The 17,852-nt window shown below is 38.4% G+C and overlaps 1 long non-coding RNA gene across 1 annotated transcript; it reads left to right on the top strand.

Moving 5' to 3' along the window:
• Positions 1-1,319: 1,319 nt before the first annotated feature.
• LOC147910558 (uncharacterized) lies at positions 1,320-16,167 on the top strand. Its single transcript, XR_015544291.1, has 2 exons — positions 1,320-1,595; positions 4,342-16,167. It is a non-coding gene; the product is annotated as an uncharacterized LOC147910558 (long non-coding RNA).
• The last annotated feature ends 1,685 nt before the right edge of the window (positions 16,168-17,852 follow it).

Here is a 17,852-nt window from a genome sequence, read left to right as displayed (position 1 = left end):
TCACGCTTTTCCACGTACGCCGCTATATCGAATCAAACTTATCAACTGCCTGCGGTGACTTAGCGGAGTCGCGGCGAAAAAGCGAGACATGCCTATAATTATCGTCTCGCCTCGTCCCTTCTCGAAATCGGGACGACGCGACGCGACGCGAAATCGCGGCGTGTCTCCTGCGCAGCTGCCATACATATGCAACAACCGGGAACGCGAAATGCGAATCCTCGAGGTGAGCCGAACGTAATCGCGCGCTTCCTGCTGCTGCGTCGCATCCGTTCGCGATGAGACGGCTCGCATAGACACGTCGTATATACATAGATGGTAAAAGGCAGGCTACGTTCATCTCTACCTCTCGCTTGCGCATGTCGTACATTCTTACGAATAAATTTGCGGAGCGCCGCCGTGCGTGCGCCGCATGGAAAATTGTTGGGAGAAGTCGGCCGACGCAAGTCCGAGAATTAACCCTTGAGATGCGCGACGCGACTCGATTTGACTCGCGCCGCGCTTTTGCATATTAATCCCATGTGTGTCGTATCCCTTCTCCGAATAAATGCGGATATTTACTTACAATCACGAATAAGAGCGCACAACGAAAATAACGATATTGCTCAAGCACCCTACAAATTTAGCTAGATTCAGATTTTTAAATAATTTTGTTGGAGAGACCATATCAAAATATAATAATTATATTGGACGTTTAAGCATGAGTAACATTGTCAAAAATTTCGTCATTCTAGTAATCAGCTTGACCATCCCACGTAATTGTTTCGGTGGTCTGATAAAATTATTTTCAGATCTGTATCTAGATTTTTAGATATTTTGAAATCTTTTTTGTGTACTTTTTAAATTCTTTGGAGTGAAATCTCTTTACTCTAAAGAGTAAAATTTCATTCTTTGAGAAAAATTCTACTATTGTTTTTTAAGAGTAACAGAATTTTCATTCTTAAAAAAGAGTGGCAGAATTTTTAATCTTTAGAAGTGATATTTCACTCTTTAGAGTGAGATTCGACTCTATGAAGAACTGATAAGAGATATAAAGAGAGTTAAAACATTAGATAACAAAAAATAAAAAATTCGATAGAATATTAGATAATAAAAATAAAAATTTTAGATAATGTACATACGTTTGATTAAAATCGTCCAGTTTCTTATTAATTTAACTCGACTCATTGTGATTTGTCGATTTATGTATACGTGCGTATTCGTTAGTGCAGCTGTACGTAGAATCGAGCGTAAACATCCTGCCACTCTGATGAAAACACGATTATCTTGATTGCGAATCAATCGAAGCGACTTAAATAAGATTAGATACGTAGGAATAATTTTCTCCTCGGTTATGATGCAAGTGAATTCATCGAGACAGACACAAAGTCGCGACAGGAAGTTGAACAGTGCTTCGACAATCTAAGAACCGATACGATAAACCAATCTCTCGCGAGGTTTCTTTCTTTCTAAAAACATACATGTTACAAAATACATTTCCTGCTATCAATTCGATATCTTACGCGCGCAATAACGAAATACGATTCTGCGTATAGATCGTATAAAGACTCCAATTGCGAACCACTTACTGCAAGCATTCTTGGACAAAACTCTCAAAGGTATTTTACAAAAACTCCAATCTCTTTTACAACCTACGTATTTGAAAAGATAAAGTCGCGCGTATTTTTGGACGCGTCATCGTTCAACGAAAACACGAAGGACATAGGCGATTGTTTATCGCTTCGAAATCGATGACGAGGCGATGTTAAGTACAACACCCGTTTGCCTTCGTGGCGAATCTTTTTTCGATTTTGCCTCGCCGAGGAAGAGGAGGACGAGAAGCAGAGAAAGAGAAAGAGGAAGACATGGGAGTGCCTCATCGAAAATTATTCCGTGGAGTGTATCTTGGCATCCGATGATTGTGCGCCAGCGGCTAGAGTGGTCGGTCTCTCTTTCGGAGTGCACGTGCGCCTTGCACGTGTTAGCTGTGGGGCGACTCTCCCGATCCCCGGCTGCCTACAAGACTGTAACATCGTATCAGGAAGAGGCATGGTAGATGGGAGAGGGTGACGGGGGGGGGGGGGGGAAGACAGAGAGAGAGAGAGAGGGAGGGGGCGACTATACCACACGCTTGCTTCGTCCGACGCGTTCCTTCTCTCGCTTCAACTCTCATCTCACTCTTTCTTTCTCATTATCTATTCGTCTTCCTATGTACAATCTCTGTTCGTCGAACGGAATATTATGACGCTAATTGCGAGTACTGTCAGATGATAAAGCACGCCTCGAAAAAGGGTATAATCCTTCATCAAAGGATTTGGCAGAGTGGAAAAAAGTCGAAGCTATATGGGATGGAAGGAGATGATTGTCGTGTTTCGATTCATTTTTAATATTCTTTCAGCCTTTCTAAATGACGAACACTAGAAATAATGAATGCCATGTATTATAGACGTATGCGTCATTTTAACTTTATAAGATTTAATTTTTTATTTTTGTTTGACTTTTGATGTGCCTTTTGCCTTTGTTTTTCTTTTTTGTGATTGCTTTGTCTAATGTTTCACTTTTATGTTTTAATTTATTAATTTGTTACGTATATCTTATTTTAATATTGCAAAGAAGTAAAAAATAACGAATCATGATTTTTTAAGTAACGGTAACGGTAATGCATTACTTTTCAAAATTAGTAACAAGTAACGGTAACACGTTACTTTTATAAAGAAACATTCACAATCCTGCTATTACATGTCTGCAATATACAGGGTGTCCCAAACTAACGGTAAATATTTTAAAGAGACATTCTTCAAAGATGACAAGTCTGATACGAAAATGCCGAGACTATGATAGTTTTCAAATAAAAAAAATTTCAAAATTACGAATAACAAAGGCTTTTTTCCATTTGGAAACTATCATAGTCTCCTTTTCGTATTAAACTTTTCGTCTTAAAATATTACAAAGGATCTATTTTTTAAATATTTATCTTCAGTTTTAGGACCCTCTGTTTATTTATACATTTATTATTCATTCATTTTAATCAAGAATTGAAACGTTAAAAATTCTAAAAGATCACAAGAGCAGTATAACATATTATTGATTCATCGCTTTTTTTCCACTACCATGTTTCTCGAACATTCGCGAATATTATCGTTTTATTTGCCAGTATGACTGATTTGAAATGCATATCGATTTGGCAAATAGAATTGTCATGATGGCATTTGAACAGTCGCCCTCTCGATGGGACCGGCGATAAAATTGCAAAGCAGAACGTGAGCCGAGGGACAGAAATCACGGTGAGCCGAGGAAGCGCGTGGATCCACTATTTGCGCAGCTGTTCAAACCGCTCGCACTGCGAAAATACTACCTCGTCATCCGTTTTTAAAATACCCGGAATCCTCTGGTATTTTAATGCCGCGACGGACGGCGACGGGACGACACGACTGTGCATACGCACAGGCGGCGAGTCATTAACGGAGCGAGAACCGTCTTGACCTGTTTCCCGAGGTGCGTCTCGTCGTTTGTTTTCGTCGTCGTTGTCGTCGTCGCCGCCGCCGCCGCCGCCGCCGCCGCCGCCGCCGCCACCGCCGCCGCCGCTGTCGTCATGCGATCTAGAGCGCTCGCTCGACACCAGATCGGTGTTATTCGTCCATTTTGCAACTTTCACAGGAAACGGCCGTCTAGAATTCCACGCCGCGTCTACGCGTCGCAAAGAATGCTATGCGCGACGTGAAAAATTTCAAGTCTTCACACATCTACAGTATTTGAACACGATTAATTATTCTTCAAGTCTTACGTTTTCGATTACGCCAAGTGACATGGAATAGTTCACTCGGAGAAAAAACAAATGACAATAACTGTATAAATTTTATATGTAGAATTAATAGTAATCTTATTATTATGAATAAATTATATATTATTGAATAAATTATTTTATAGTTATTGCAACTAAAAATATAATCTCAATTCAATGAAAAACTTGTATAATTGTCACTTATAAAGTTATCATTATGTCTTTTTTTAATATAAATCAAAAAGTAAATAGGAGTCGACGTATTAATATAGAAACGAAAGGGTTAATTACGTAGGTATTATCGTCATAAACAAAATGTTTAACGTGTCATAGAATTATCGCTAATCAGTATATGATATAAAAATTTCAAAATTTATACGGTCTTTTACATATCTTGTCTCGAATTTGTTGCAACGTGCGAAGGGAAGCAACGATTATCGTGAGATAAATCGTTGCAAAATGGAACGAAATTCCTCCGTTGAAGTATATAAAGCTATGCCGAGATTAATCCGTATTTCAGGGACCTCTGGGACCATATCCCACCATCTTCGACACAAATACGAGATCCATCTGGTATTTTTCAGGTGTCCTCGACACGGGAGAGAGGGAGAGCGGTATATTGTCATGGAAACACGCTTACTTCGTCCGGTGATGCTCTGTGTGTGGTATTAACCGAAATACAGGGGTCTTCAACAGGGCACCGTTACACCGCACCGGCGCGACGGCTGCAAATAATAGAGGCATGCTCCTCTACAATGTGTATAGGCAGATCGTTTTGGAATACCACAGAGTCCTGGAATATTGTAGAAATAAGACACCTGCGTCGAACGTGGCCTGATCTTCACCTGGAAAATTTTTCCTCTTCAGTCTGCTTTCAGCTAAAACACTTATAAAGGATAATAGAGGTAAAGGAAAAATACCGCCGTATATTATTTATACATTTATATGAAATTTTTGGAGAAAGCTTCGAACCGTGAAAGCAATCATTGTTTTATCCCGAAACTCGTGACGGTCGTAAAGATCGAAATTATGATTACGGTACCCTCCATTGATTGCGGGGCCCTGTAACCCCTGTCGTCATAACTCTCGACAACGAGAGTTGCGGTGACTCGTGTTCTGAAACTGGACGAGTCGCGTGAAAAAGTCCAGAATGCACCAGCCACCCGAGAGAGTTATTTGACACCATTTTCCATCTGACAGCGTCAAGTACAACTGTACAAGAGTTCTTCTGTGCCCACGAGAACTTTTCCTCCTCTTTTCTCCGTAGTTTCTCCCCAATCGCTATAATCGTTTTAGACACGAAACAAATTTGTTCGCAGCTATCGTTACAGTGATCATATTTTCTTAAGCTGCTTCTATATGGTAAGCCGTTTTACTTTTTAATAGCATAAAAGAACTTTAGTCTAATGTGAAATTCTTAAAAAATAATTGTCTTAAAAAAATTACGATTTTTAATAATGAATTAAAATTATGTCGTAACATAATAATATGTCCATGAATTAAAATTATGTCAAGGCATAATAGAAATTCCGAATTTTTATTATGTCCCGATATAATTTTAATTCATCGAATTACTTTTTTTAAGACAATTATTTTTTAAGAATTTAACATTAAACTAAATTTCTTTCATGCTATTAAAAAGTAAAACGGCTTGCAATACTTCTACAATGAGATACTAAGGTGTAAAACTTGAACTTTAAATCTTAAGCCGTAAGAAATTGACTAATCGATTATTCTACTCACATTCGATTGTAATTAATCAATTTCTTATGGCTTAAAATTTAAGTTTTACGCCTTAAAATCTTATTATAAACACCTTTAAAGAAAATAAAAGATAAACCTGAAAATTTTTAGACTTTATTCCTAAATATGTCAAACTAATTTGTAACTCTACATATATCAGAAGTCTGCGCATTATAATTTCTGAAATTTTCTTGTACAGTATTATACCTGAGATAACTCCCAAAGTAAAGCACAAGTCATAATAACATCAAAATGACATGAAAATAACTGTAAATTTTATTATTAAAAGTCACTTTTTAATCAATTACGACTCATTTTGATGTTATTGTGACTGTCATTTGATGTTATTATGACTGTTGTTCTATTTGGGCTAAAATTGCAATAAATTTCTCGATAGTTTCCGTAAAAATTCGATCATTAGTACATTAGACATTAATTAGAAAGAAATATTATTAAAATAAAAGACCAAATTAAATACAGGATAAGTAAGTAATAAATGCCTATACTGGATCAAATCTGGATCTTCAGATAAACTATGTGATAATTTACCTGGGCAAACAAAAGAGTAAAAGAATAAGAGCGTAAGAGAGTAAGACAGTGAGTTAAAGTTTACCGAAAGGTAGAGTTTTAGAAACGCAACTGAACTACTACAGTAATGTAACAAATTAAATGCAAATAGAATTTAAAAAAAAAATTAATAAATCCAAAGAATAGCTACCTGAAATAAAGAACTCTTCTTTTATAATAGGAAAATTTATATATAAAGGATATATATGACTATTGTAGCTATCATTTATATATTGTTTTATCATATTGAGGTAATTTCTTTAAACCAATCCGTGACGAACGTTTCACGAGAGCCTCCATTCCAGCAGCAATCTTCGTCTTCACGATTTTATTTTAACGGAGTTTACATTTTAAGAGACTCTTTCTTTCGTTCGCGCATTTTTTCAAAGCACACCGTATCGATTTCTGAAGGTATTGAAATATCGCTCGCGGATACATACAAGGCATAATCTTGACGGAGCAACGCGGGAAGATACAAAGGGGCGGGCGGGAAGAAAGGAGGAAAAAAAAAGGAGAAAGAGGAGACCGCGGCTCGCAGGAAGAGAAACGGACGCGGACGCGAGCGCGAGAACCGCGGTGGTAGAGCAACGGGAGAAAGATCAAGAAAAGGAGAAAGAGCGAGAGACAGGTAAGAGGCCGCGCGCTGAGCGCTCGCGCAAAGGTGACCGAAGCTAGCTGGCCTGGTCGGTTTGGCCCCGTGGGAACGCGTTGGTGGCCAGCTGCACTGATTGCCATGAGAGGACGTGACGTAGCGTCGTCGAGAGGCGCATATACTGGCATATACACAGATACACGCATACGAGCGATCGTATTATACTCGCTCGTTTGCCGGTCGCCCGTGCAGTGCTCGGCTCGCACTTGCGCTTGCGTGCCGTAATTGGCGATGGTAGTGGTGCATGGATGGTGAAGTCGCGGTACCACGGCACCACGGCGGGGCCGAGGCCGGGGCCCGTAGGGGAGTTCGGTACACAGAGGGGAACGAGAGGGGGCAGCGCGCGGAGTGGCACGGAGTCGGCTGTCGGACGGAGAGACCAGGAGAGACCCGGCCCGACCGCCCGGAGAGGAAGAAAGGGAAGGAGGGGGGGAAGGGGGCCTGCATTCCAGAGAGGCGCCGGCCAGTCTGCGGCACACCTGCGCGTTCGGTTGAATCACGGCGCCTCCGACATAACCCAATCTCGTCGTCCTTCTCTGATTCGTTGCGTCCCGACTCCCGAGCCGTTCGCTCGCCGCCATCGTCCGTCCTCCTCGCACTCGCGAGTTTTTCTCTTTCTCTCCTTCGCTCTTTCTTCTTCTCGTTTCTCCTCCCCCCTCTCTTTCTTGCGTCCACTCGACCGCGCGCGCGCGCGCGCGCTCTCTCTCTCTCTCTCTCTCTCTCTCTCTCTCTCTCTCTCTCTCTCTCTCTCTCTCTCTCTCTCTCTCTCTCGAAGACATCGGTCTCTTTCCGTCTCTCTATCTCTCTCTTTTTTTTCTCTCCTTCATTCTCTCTCCAGTTTGTCGAACTGTCTCTCTTCTTTTTCTCTCGGCAATACGGATTGACCGCGTGTTTCGTGGTCGCGAAAGTACGTTCGTCCACGCTCGTCTCTGCTCTCCGTGCGTGGCGACCTGCGGCGATGTGTCCCTGTCGCCCTTTTCTCTTTTGTCTTTTTTTCTCCCTCTTGTCTTCCTCTGCCCCGAATGCTCGCCATTATTGCCCGTTCCATTTTAAGCAGCGGTTTCTCTCCCCGGCCGTTCTCCTTCGAATACTCTCCTTTGATGTTTCTGATTCTCTCCTTATTTCGCACGTGAGCGCATACGTGGGTAACATCCTTGGAGTTTCGCTCCTCCGCGTTCCGTGGGAGGATCGATCGCGAGATGTCGAATGATGGGAGGGAAAGGGAGAAGGGAAGGCGAGATACGCGGCGTGAAAGACGGTGGATAGACTCCGGGCAACTCCGGGGAGCTGGGAAGGGTACCGATGATCTTACGTATACAATCAGTGGCGTGCAGGTGTCCGTTCGTCGTCCGTCCGGTGCGTCTCTGTGTCTCAACATTCTCAACACTCTCAACGCTGCAATCTAAGCCGGCCACCGTAGCAACGGCTACGAGCCGACACCTGTTTCCCGCCGAGGCCAATGTATGCGTGTCCTGCGTGTTCGATGACGCGACCGCGATTGCGATTCGTTTAGCTCAAAACCCACAGGGGTCCAAGCGATCAAAAGAATTAAGAATTAAGTTGATTCATAAAGTCAATCACATGAATATTCCATTTGAATTTTCAGAAAGCAGAAATAGAAATAAATATATACAGGAGAGACTAAATTTGTATTACGCAAAGAACGGTTTTGCTGAGGCATTAAAAAATTTTGCACAAATCTGAAAATAATTATGCTAAACCATCAAGATAGCAATGTGAATTGCTTAATGCCTCGATAAATTTTGACATTCCAACAACTTGGCTCGAGTGTGTTAATATAATTATTTTGATGGTTCTAACGAAATTATTTTCAGATCTGTATTTGTAAGTTATAAATATCTCAACAAAAAAACTGTTCTTTCGTAGATATATATATAAAAGTTACAATTAATTGTTGCAAATTACATAATTAGTTACCGCCAAATTAGCGAATTACTATTAACGATTTTGAACGCTATCCCGTTTAAAAGTACGCTTGCCACATTGAAATTATTATCTTTCGGATATACTTCGTAGTTGCGGGGCTTGCTATCATGCGGGCATCTACGCTTCAATAGTATACTGTTAGAAGCTGAATACGAGAGTTGAATTAAAAGAACAGGGAAAGAGAGGGAGAACGAGATGAGAATTGGACGATTTACGCGTGGAATAGAGGCGGTTACGATACGCCGCGCCGCCGGATGGACGTGAGGGACCTGAGGCTCATTCAGTGACGTGGGAACGTGTGCAGATACCATTCATAAGTCGACCATATGATGCGTAGAGTAGAGTGGTAAACGCCCGTATGTGAACCTACGTGAACTCGTAAGTGCGCACATGGTCGAATCTTGCACGAGGCTCTCGCCTTGCTTTCCATTGTACATTGTTATCGAAGCGGCACGAGGCTATCGAGAGTATTAATTATTCACAGCTGCCTCCTTTGACACACATTTCCTTTGTTCAAAATGTATTTCCTACTTGCGCCAGAAGAGCTGTGATGTTCCGTATATCAAACTTACGTCAATTTAGAGCAGGAAAAGTTTCATAGATTTTATTAAATATTTATAAATATTATAATCTATGAGGAGCGCGAATTGATATTATCGAAATGCAAAAGTAATAAAATATTTTCAATGCGATGTCGTAATTTCAAAATTTACTTTTTATTCTGATAGATATGTAATTTATATTTGTTTAGTTGATAATGGATTATGATTAGTAAAACTGACACATGTATCTTTCCGATTGTGCTGTTAATAATTTAAGCATAAACGTATTATTCTATAATTTTTTTTATTAAAACACTGTTTTTATTATTAATTCTTTTTTTAATTTCACAAGAGTGAATAATATGAATTGCAAATTTTTCTTAGAATTCAAACTGTTGTACAGACTGGGATGCAGCTGAGGCAGGTAGAAATATTTGTATATCTGACTTGGAAGAGAACTCTGTTAACGGAAGGACTACTTTGTGGTGATTCAAAACATTTCATTCTAGGAATCTGAATTTAGAAAGTAGGTGCTAAAAAAAGGAACCCTTGGTTTTACACGAGGATTCATTCAGTTTACCTAAAGACAGCGAATAAAAAAATGTATAACTTACCATAAAATATAATATTAGAAAAAACTGTTAATACTAATGATGCATATTTCGATTAAGATGACATCTATTTTTATGAAAATACGTTTTGTTTTGCCAAAAATAACAATTTCATGTGATATACAACTGATGTTTCACTGCTTTATCTTTTACCATTTCTATTTGAGAAATAAAAAAACTTGCGCTTCTTTCTCATGCTTTCCGGTCTTTCGTGAGAAAAATCTAAATCACACGCGTGTATCACGCTCGAATTGATCTTGTAGCTGCCACTGACACGGCCAAGAAACCATCCTCCTCCGCTCCTCTTCTCCTGCAATCTTTCCTTTACAGTTTTACAATGAATGTCGGGGGATTCGTGGGAGCCTGTTTTCCGTTCTTACCTCGTTTCATTGCGTACTACGCGATTCCAACTCGTCATCGTTTTGTTGTCGACAGGAGAGAGAGGGAGAGCTCGAATTTCTGCCAAGATCGGAGAGCACACCTTGGGCGATACGTCCTTGGGTCCTTTTTAAAAAAAAAAGTCTCCTGAGAGAAGAAGGAATTTTCAGAGGAATGAATACATGTTAATCTTACAGCTTATCGAAAAACATCTTATAGCTTATCGACGTGGCATTTTTGAAAGAAGAGCCTATCAGTCTTCGACAGAAAATATTGTCCTGTATATTAATGCTCGTTTTCACCAATTAGATTAATTTTAATCTCGGCTCAACTTATCCTTCATCTTTTTCTAATTTTTAGAACTAGAAAAAGATGAAAAGTATGTTGAATTGCGATTAAAGGTAATAAAGAACTTAATGTAGTATTAATTTAACATAACACACTCAAGATTTTCGTTTAAAGAGGAATAGGATAATAATAATAATAATAATAGTAATAATAATGATTATTTCATGTACAATGTCTCTCTGTTGAATGAAAAAAAAAAATGGAATTAATAAAAGAAACAATTTTAAGAATGGATCTAAGACGTGCAAAATGTAAAAATTATTGAGGTGCTTTCTTTTTTTGATAAGAGGCGACGGGAGATAAAGATAAATGCTGATATCGCGTAATCATATATAGATAGTCCCTCGTGACTGGGATTTTGTCGTACCGGTACGGTGAGTTGGCGATTCACAGAGTGCTGGCGTACCTGTGGCGCACACCTGTACGAGCGAGACCAGGTTTATCGCCGTAACAGTCTAGGCAGCCACCTGTGCGCAGGCAGAGATGGTCGCACAGGTGTCTTTTAAAGTGTTTCATTAATTACAAATGGGTAAACCCGACGTGGGTTCTCCTAGTAGTAGCTTCACCTGCGTTGTCATTTCGCGCGATCTACACCTGAATAAATCCGCGGCTTTCGCCGCTTGACTTTGATTTTCTCAAGTGGGCGGTTCCTCCGAGAGAAACCAAATCGTGGCACACGGAAGTGGGATCGTATAACGCGAACGTATAACGCGAACGTTTTTATTCTTGGCCACGAGACAGAAAAAGAATGTTCAGCCAATGATGCAATCGTTGTAAATGCATTGACGCAATAAATTCCAGCTAAGTCGGCTGGAGATCAAGGTGATCAAACGTAACTAAATATATGAGAAAATCTTGTAAAAGAAAAATCTGCGTAGCTACATTAAAGAAAACGAAAAAAAAAAAATGACTTCTTAAAATTTCCCGTAGTGCACGAAAAGAATGATTTTGCTGAGGTATTTAAAAATTTAATTAGATGCAGATCTGAAAATAATTTTATTACATCGTCAAAATATTTACGTAGGAATCTCAAGCATAATAAACAATGCTGAAAAATGTTTTGACATTCTAGCAATTTGAACATTTTAATTCATAATTATTTTGATGATTCAATCAAATTATTTTCAGATCTATAATCTAGAATTTTAAATATCTCGGCAAAATTGTCTTTTTTATGCTCGTATATGATTTCAAATCTCCTTCACGTTCTACTAACATCCGTGAAAAGAGATTGTAATTTTTGTCAAATTTCTCGATTTCTTTGTCTGATAATTTTTTCTGTTCATTTATTTGACCTGACAAAGAAGTTGACGTTTTCAGGTAACGTTATTTCAGAGCTTCAATCAGTACTTTCGCAACCATTCGACGAATACTGACATTGCTTGCGATGCCAGGTGTCTGTCATTCCTTTAAAGAATGACCTCATTAAAGGACACATCGTTTCACCGACCGAAATGATCAATGACATTGAGTCGTGTTTTGTATCGAGATAATTCGTCAGATCTCGTTAGATTTCATCAAGTATAAAAGGCGTGAATTTGTAAAAATTTTCTAAAGAAACTATTTTAAATTAATAAATTTTATTCTTTGACGTATTACAAGAAGACACTTGCAATTAAAACCTGTCTTTTATTGTTAAAAATTTACTTAAAAAGTGACTAAAAGACTGAATTAAGTTTGTAATTGAGGGGATGGCCGAAATAAAGGCACAATTACTTAGGCCCTTTTTCCGGCAATTAGCTTTTTCATGTAATATTGATCATAATAGAAAAGTATTGTATCATGTAACTTCTTAAAGACATTATATAAATTCATTTGATACTGTATCCATTTGTGTATAATAAAAAAGTAGCAAGTTATTTTAATTTTTATTAATATCAAGATTTTATAATTAGACCTTTAATCCGTCAATCCCCTCAATTATTATATATGACTTGTACTGCAAGAATTTCAGAACAATTAATGCACACATTATTAGTTAATCTCTAATATTTTATTAATTATGATAGCACCATAAAGAAAAAAATAACTATATTGCATATTCAATAGAATATTTAATAGTATATTTAAATATTCAAGATTTGTAATTCTGGATACAGTATTGGCTTAACGTATCGCGCTCTCATATTGTTCACGCTCTCATATTGCTTTCTTGTTTCTTAAAAAAGTTAAAGAAAGGCAATAGACATAAACGTCAATTAATTGCTACCCAGAATTAAGGCCATGGCACATAAAAAAACTTAAGACATAAGACTTGAGCAGTAAATCCGCAAACTACCTGCTCAGTCTCCACAACTTTGCTTTAAGAAGCCTTAAGTAATAAGTCGAAAGAAATTAAGTAACAATAATTGCTGTCTTTAAACTATTTTTGCGCAGTTTTTAGGCTTTAACCATTAGACTTAAGCGAATTGAGCAAAACCCAATTCTTATGGCCTAAAAACATAAGTTCTATGGCTCCGTATGTCGTCACTTACAACTTATGGCTTACGATCTCTTAAAGCAAGGTTGTGGACTTAAATTATGGCTGGGTTCGGGGAGACGTTATTAGTGCTATTTGTGTTATTCATTGTCCATTAAACGTGAAACAAGGATAGTATGACACATAGCGCGCTGTCCGAACGCAACCTATGTGTGTCGAATAATTACGAATTTAAGTTACAAATTTGACTCAGGGATCTTCAGGGAAAAAAAGGAAGAGACAATCCTGTCTGTGCCGAATAATTATTACGAATAAATCAAATGCCGAAGCATCGCGAAAAGTATTTCACGACATAATGCACAGGTACGATATCTACGCGTAGAATTCTAGATAGCAGTTCTAGATAATAGAGTCCTGATTTCTGATTGGTTTCGCCATTTTTTCTACGGATAGTCTTCTAGGATTTTAATTTCGGTAAGTATCATGATTTTTAAATCTTATACTATATTTAAATCGTACTGTAGTCTCCAAAGAGAATCAGTATTTCTTTGTAGTCAGTAGAAACATTACTGTTATAGGAATCGCACTCCGTTTGCAGAATGACAGATGTAAGCCATTTTTTGTTGTGATCGCCATTTTTTGTTTAGACGATTAATTATAACCTTTGAATATGCTCGGTTGCGCTTCTCTGTTATATCTAGGACTCTACCTACGTTGTGCACCCGGATGGGTATTTGCGGGATTAACCAGGCGCATTCCAGGTCCGAGCGTCGTGATGCCCGGTCGTTTCTTTACATTCCTTTTCTTCGCAAGAAGACGAGGCCCTGCACGAGGTCGGATGAGTTTCGACGTCCCTCCCACACGACGACCACCCGGCCTTCAGTATTTTTCTCTTTCTCTACCGCCAGAAATTCCTTTCCGATTTATTGTGCATGATGATGGAGCGGCATGTTTGTTTATCTAGCGAGATTACACGATTCCGTCGAAGACTAGTCAAGCCTAACTACTATCTGCTAGTCCTCGTTACCAATTAGTAGCAAATTGCTATTTAGCTTTACAATTAGTTTCTGGCTTATCATCATTGTAATAAAACAGTAATTTTGATGGAGGAAGGGAGGGGAGAGTACATATAAAATTTATTTTTCCAATTATAAAATCGCCATGGAAAAACGATCTGCTTTGAAAAAGAGATTGTAAGAAAGTTCATAAAATACAAAGTTATAATATCGTGGCAAGAAGGTGAAGCAAAAAATTTGCGAAAAGTCACGACAGGAGCACGTACGTACATTCGAGCAACAAAAACGTGAATACATATCACGCCTGACAACGGAGGGAGGAGAGGAAGGAACAACAGAGGTAATCGGAAGAACGAGGTAAAGGCTTAGATAGCAGGGCGTAATAAAAGAACAAGAAGAGAGGAGGAGAAAGAAAGGAGAATTTCTCTCTTTTGAGATGGAGGGTGAAGGGAAGAGGAGGAAACGGAGAAGAAACGAGAAGCCGGCTGAGATGTAGGTAGATGCATACGTACAAATTCGAGGGAGTGCGAGCAAAGGATGAAGGAAGAGAGCGCGAGAGAGAGAGAGAGGACGAAAACGAGAAGGTAGGTGTCGGCGATATCGTGCCTTTCTTCCCTTTGCCACCTTGTTCGCCATGGCCGAACGGCAGCGGGGGTAGCGGAGGGGTCCACAACACTATGCGATCTGGTCGGCGGCGGTGGCGGCGGCCACGATGGTGCAGGCATCGAGGAATACGAGGATCGTGGAGCGGCAGGGGGTATCCGAGGCATCGAGAGGGGACTTGGCGACAGACTGGCGGGCGCGCACCTGCACTCGGCTTGGCCGCGAGAGAGCCAGAGCCGACAGTCAGGGGCGCACCTACCGGGCGCAGACTCCGCTCTTCGGAGGAAGACGATGATGATGATGATGGGAACGATGAGGACGATGAGGACGATGAGCGGAGAGAGAGATACAAATCACGCCGCACAGCCGGTGCATTTCTCTCATCCGCGCTTATCTCCCGCACTGGCGCACGGCCCGTTCCACTTTCAGTGCTCGCCCGTCTTATTTTCCATTTTCTTTTTATCCCGCGTGCCTCTCCAGCTCTTCTCTTTCATCGTTTCCTCTGTGCGAAAACGCGCTCGTTCCCCTTGGAGCGTCGTCGATATTCTCACGCGGTATAATCCCGCGTTAGTTATTTGAAAGCGTCGTATCTTTCACCGATTTCATACGATTTGATTAAAATAACGGTTCGTAGAATTTTGTACAAATTCGATCTCTCATTTCTTGATAATAACAAGTTTATTTTGTTTTATTTCCCAATAACTAACTAACAGTATTATAATTTCACACTCAATAATATAAATGTAATAACACATGTTATATTGTGCAGTTATATTATTGAGTGTGAAATTATAACATATATTGATATTTTATATTAATGTTATTTATGGTTTACTGGATTGTTGTCTTTAAGAGCGGCAGAACAGTTTTGCATAACGCATAATGCATGACGCATAAGAAAATGAACCAATCAAAGACTAATTTTCTTATGCATTATATGTTATGCAAGAATCTGTGCTCTTAAGAATGACGATTATAGAAAGTTTATAGAATGTATTTAGAAATATACTTATACACGAAAAGAACAGTTTTTCCTCAAGTATCTAAAAATTTAGACACAGATTTGAAAATAATTTTGTTGAATCATTAAAATAATTACGTACGAAATTCAAGTACATATGATAAGCAATGCCGTAAAATGTTTCGATATTCTAACCACCAGCTTGAGCGTTTTATACATGTACTTATTTTAATGATCCAAACGATTATTTTCTGTGTATCCAACTAATAAACACTGGAACGAAATCGTTCTTTCCGTGCAAAGTTTCTTCTTCGGAGATCTTCCTTTCTAGACCGCCGTCAATCGCAGGTAACTGGAGAAGGCTCGAGCACATGGATAGAGCGATAAAACGAGCTCCAGCTTCGGCATGCGAAGTTCATGAATATGGATCAGGAAAGTAGTAATCGCGAAATGAGATACAAGACGGACCACAATATGCTGCTGCGTGCGATTACGATGTACATACGCATCAGATATATTTATCCCAGGCGCATTAATGATACGGGGATAAGTATAAGTACTTCTGTTTCGAGAGAGTAGAGATAATTAGGAGCAATGGAATATACCTTCACTTTTCACTTTTATTTGCCATTGTCAGTTTATTGCGGCGACGTACCATCGTATGACGCGCTTCCCATTCGCATGTTTGACCTTTTCGTATAGTGGATATTTATAAGATCCGCGCGCTACGACCGTGATTTTAATGCGAGGTCGTTATGCAAATCTCGTAAGGCTCTTTCAGTTTATCACGTTCGTTAAATATCAGATTTTACACGCTCACGGTAGCGCCACCGACGATTAACAGCGTGACTTTATCCTTCATGTTTATAGCGTCGGACAATGAGATGAAACAAGTTAAAACGTCAAAGCTTAGGATATTAAAATCTTATCCAAAATGATTACATCGTAACTGATGATTTCATTTTATTATATATTTGAAGTGTTTATTGTAAAATTAATTTTAATTTACAGACGGCATAATGTTTAATTTTAATTTTTATAAAATTAACGCTTTAATTTAATTTAAATGATAAAGCAATTAATAATTAATAATGATAATTTAATTTGATGCAATACTTATTAAATTTATATAATAATTAATAGTAATTTAAATGTTTAGGATGGAAACTGTCATTCTCAATAAAAAAAAGACTTTAATTCCGTTATTTATACATATTTATTCGAGTTTGCGAAACGATGAATTGGTTATTCAAATGAAATTAACGCTTATAAATTTCTTTAAATAAAAAGTTTAATAATTAATAATAATTCAGATGCTTTTATTAGAATGAGAATGATTGTTTCAATAAAAGAGACTATAATTTCGTATTATATATATATATATAAATTCTGCAAAAGATATTTCGAAAATATCGGAAAGTAGGATCTCCTTTCGCAGCTCCAGGCGTGAAAATTGCACCTTAGAATGTAAAAGTAGCAATAATCAACCATCCATAACGCGAGTCAGGATTTGTAAAACAAAACGGAAAAGCATGCGCGATAAATATGGTTTAATTTATTGCCACTATTAGAATTGTCACATGTGTTTAGATAAGGGCACGTTCTTGCCACGAGATTCGTAAGAGCGATTAATTATCGTTGATATGCATATTTGCAGGTCTATATGGTATATCAAAAAGAAAAAAAATCATACCGAATCAGCATTGATGCAAAAAAAAATCAGGATTATCTTATTTTTCCAATATTTCATTAAGTACATAATACAATAATTTCATTAAATTCTAAATGTCAGTAAATATACAATAATGTTGTAATGATATCGTTAGTCATGTCGTAAGATATAAACAGCGTATATTTTATAAGTTTATTAATAAAAAAATATTTTATTTATATTTTATAATAAAATTTATTATAAAAATTTATAATAGAAATAATAATAAATGATTTATTATAAAATTTCGTGAAAAATATAAAGTAACAAAAACAAAACAAAAAAAGATATTTTAGGATCATCTGGACTCGATTCGCGGATTAATCGACGAGTTGGTAAACACACCTGGTGTAACACGTACGTGTGTACTCCGTTGCTATCGAAGTAAATTTTGTGATATTGAAAATACTTCTCGCTTGATAATCACTTAATCACTCTGTGACGAGAGTGCGAATCGCGGAAAAAATGGGAGAGCGTAAACGACACCGATAGATATCGAATCGTGATATAGTATTTATCCGAATGACATTTTTATAAATAATTGTATGTAATTTTCAAACGATGTTATATACAGAAATCTGCAATTTTGTAATTTGC

This window comes from Acromyrmex echinatior, chromosome 2 (genome assembly GCF_024713525.1).
Source record: "Acromyrmex echinatior isolate Ae372 chromosome 2, ASM2471352v2, whole genome shotgun sequence".
NCBI classification, from domain to species: domain Eukaryota; kingdom Metazoa; phylum Arthropoda; class Insecta; order Hymenoptera; family Formicidae; genus Acromyrmex; species Acromyrmex echinatior.
Note: the sequence above shows the minus strand (reverse complement) of the source record. Positions and strands in the feature narration are given on the sequence as shown.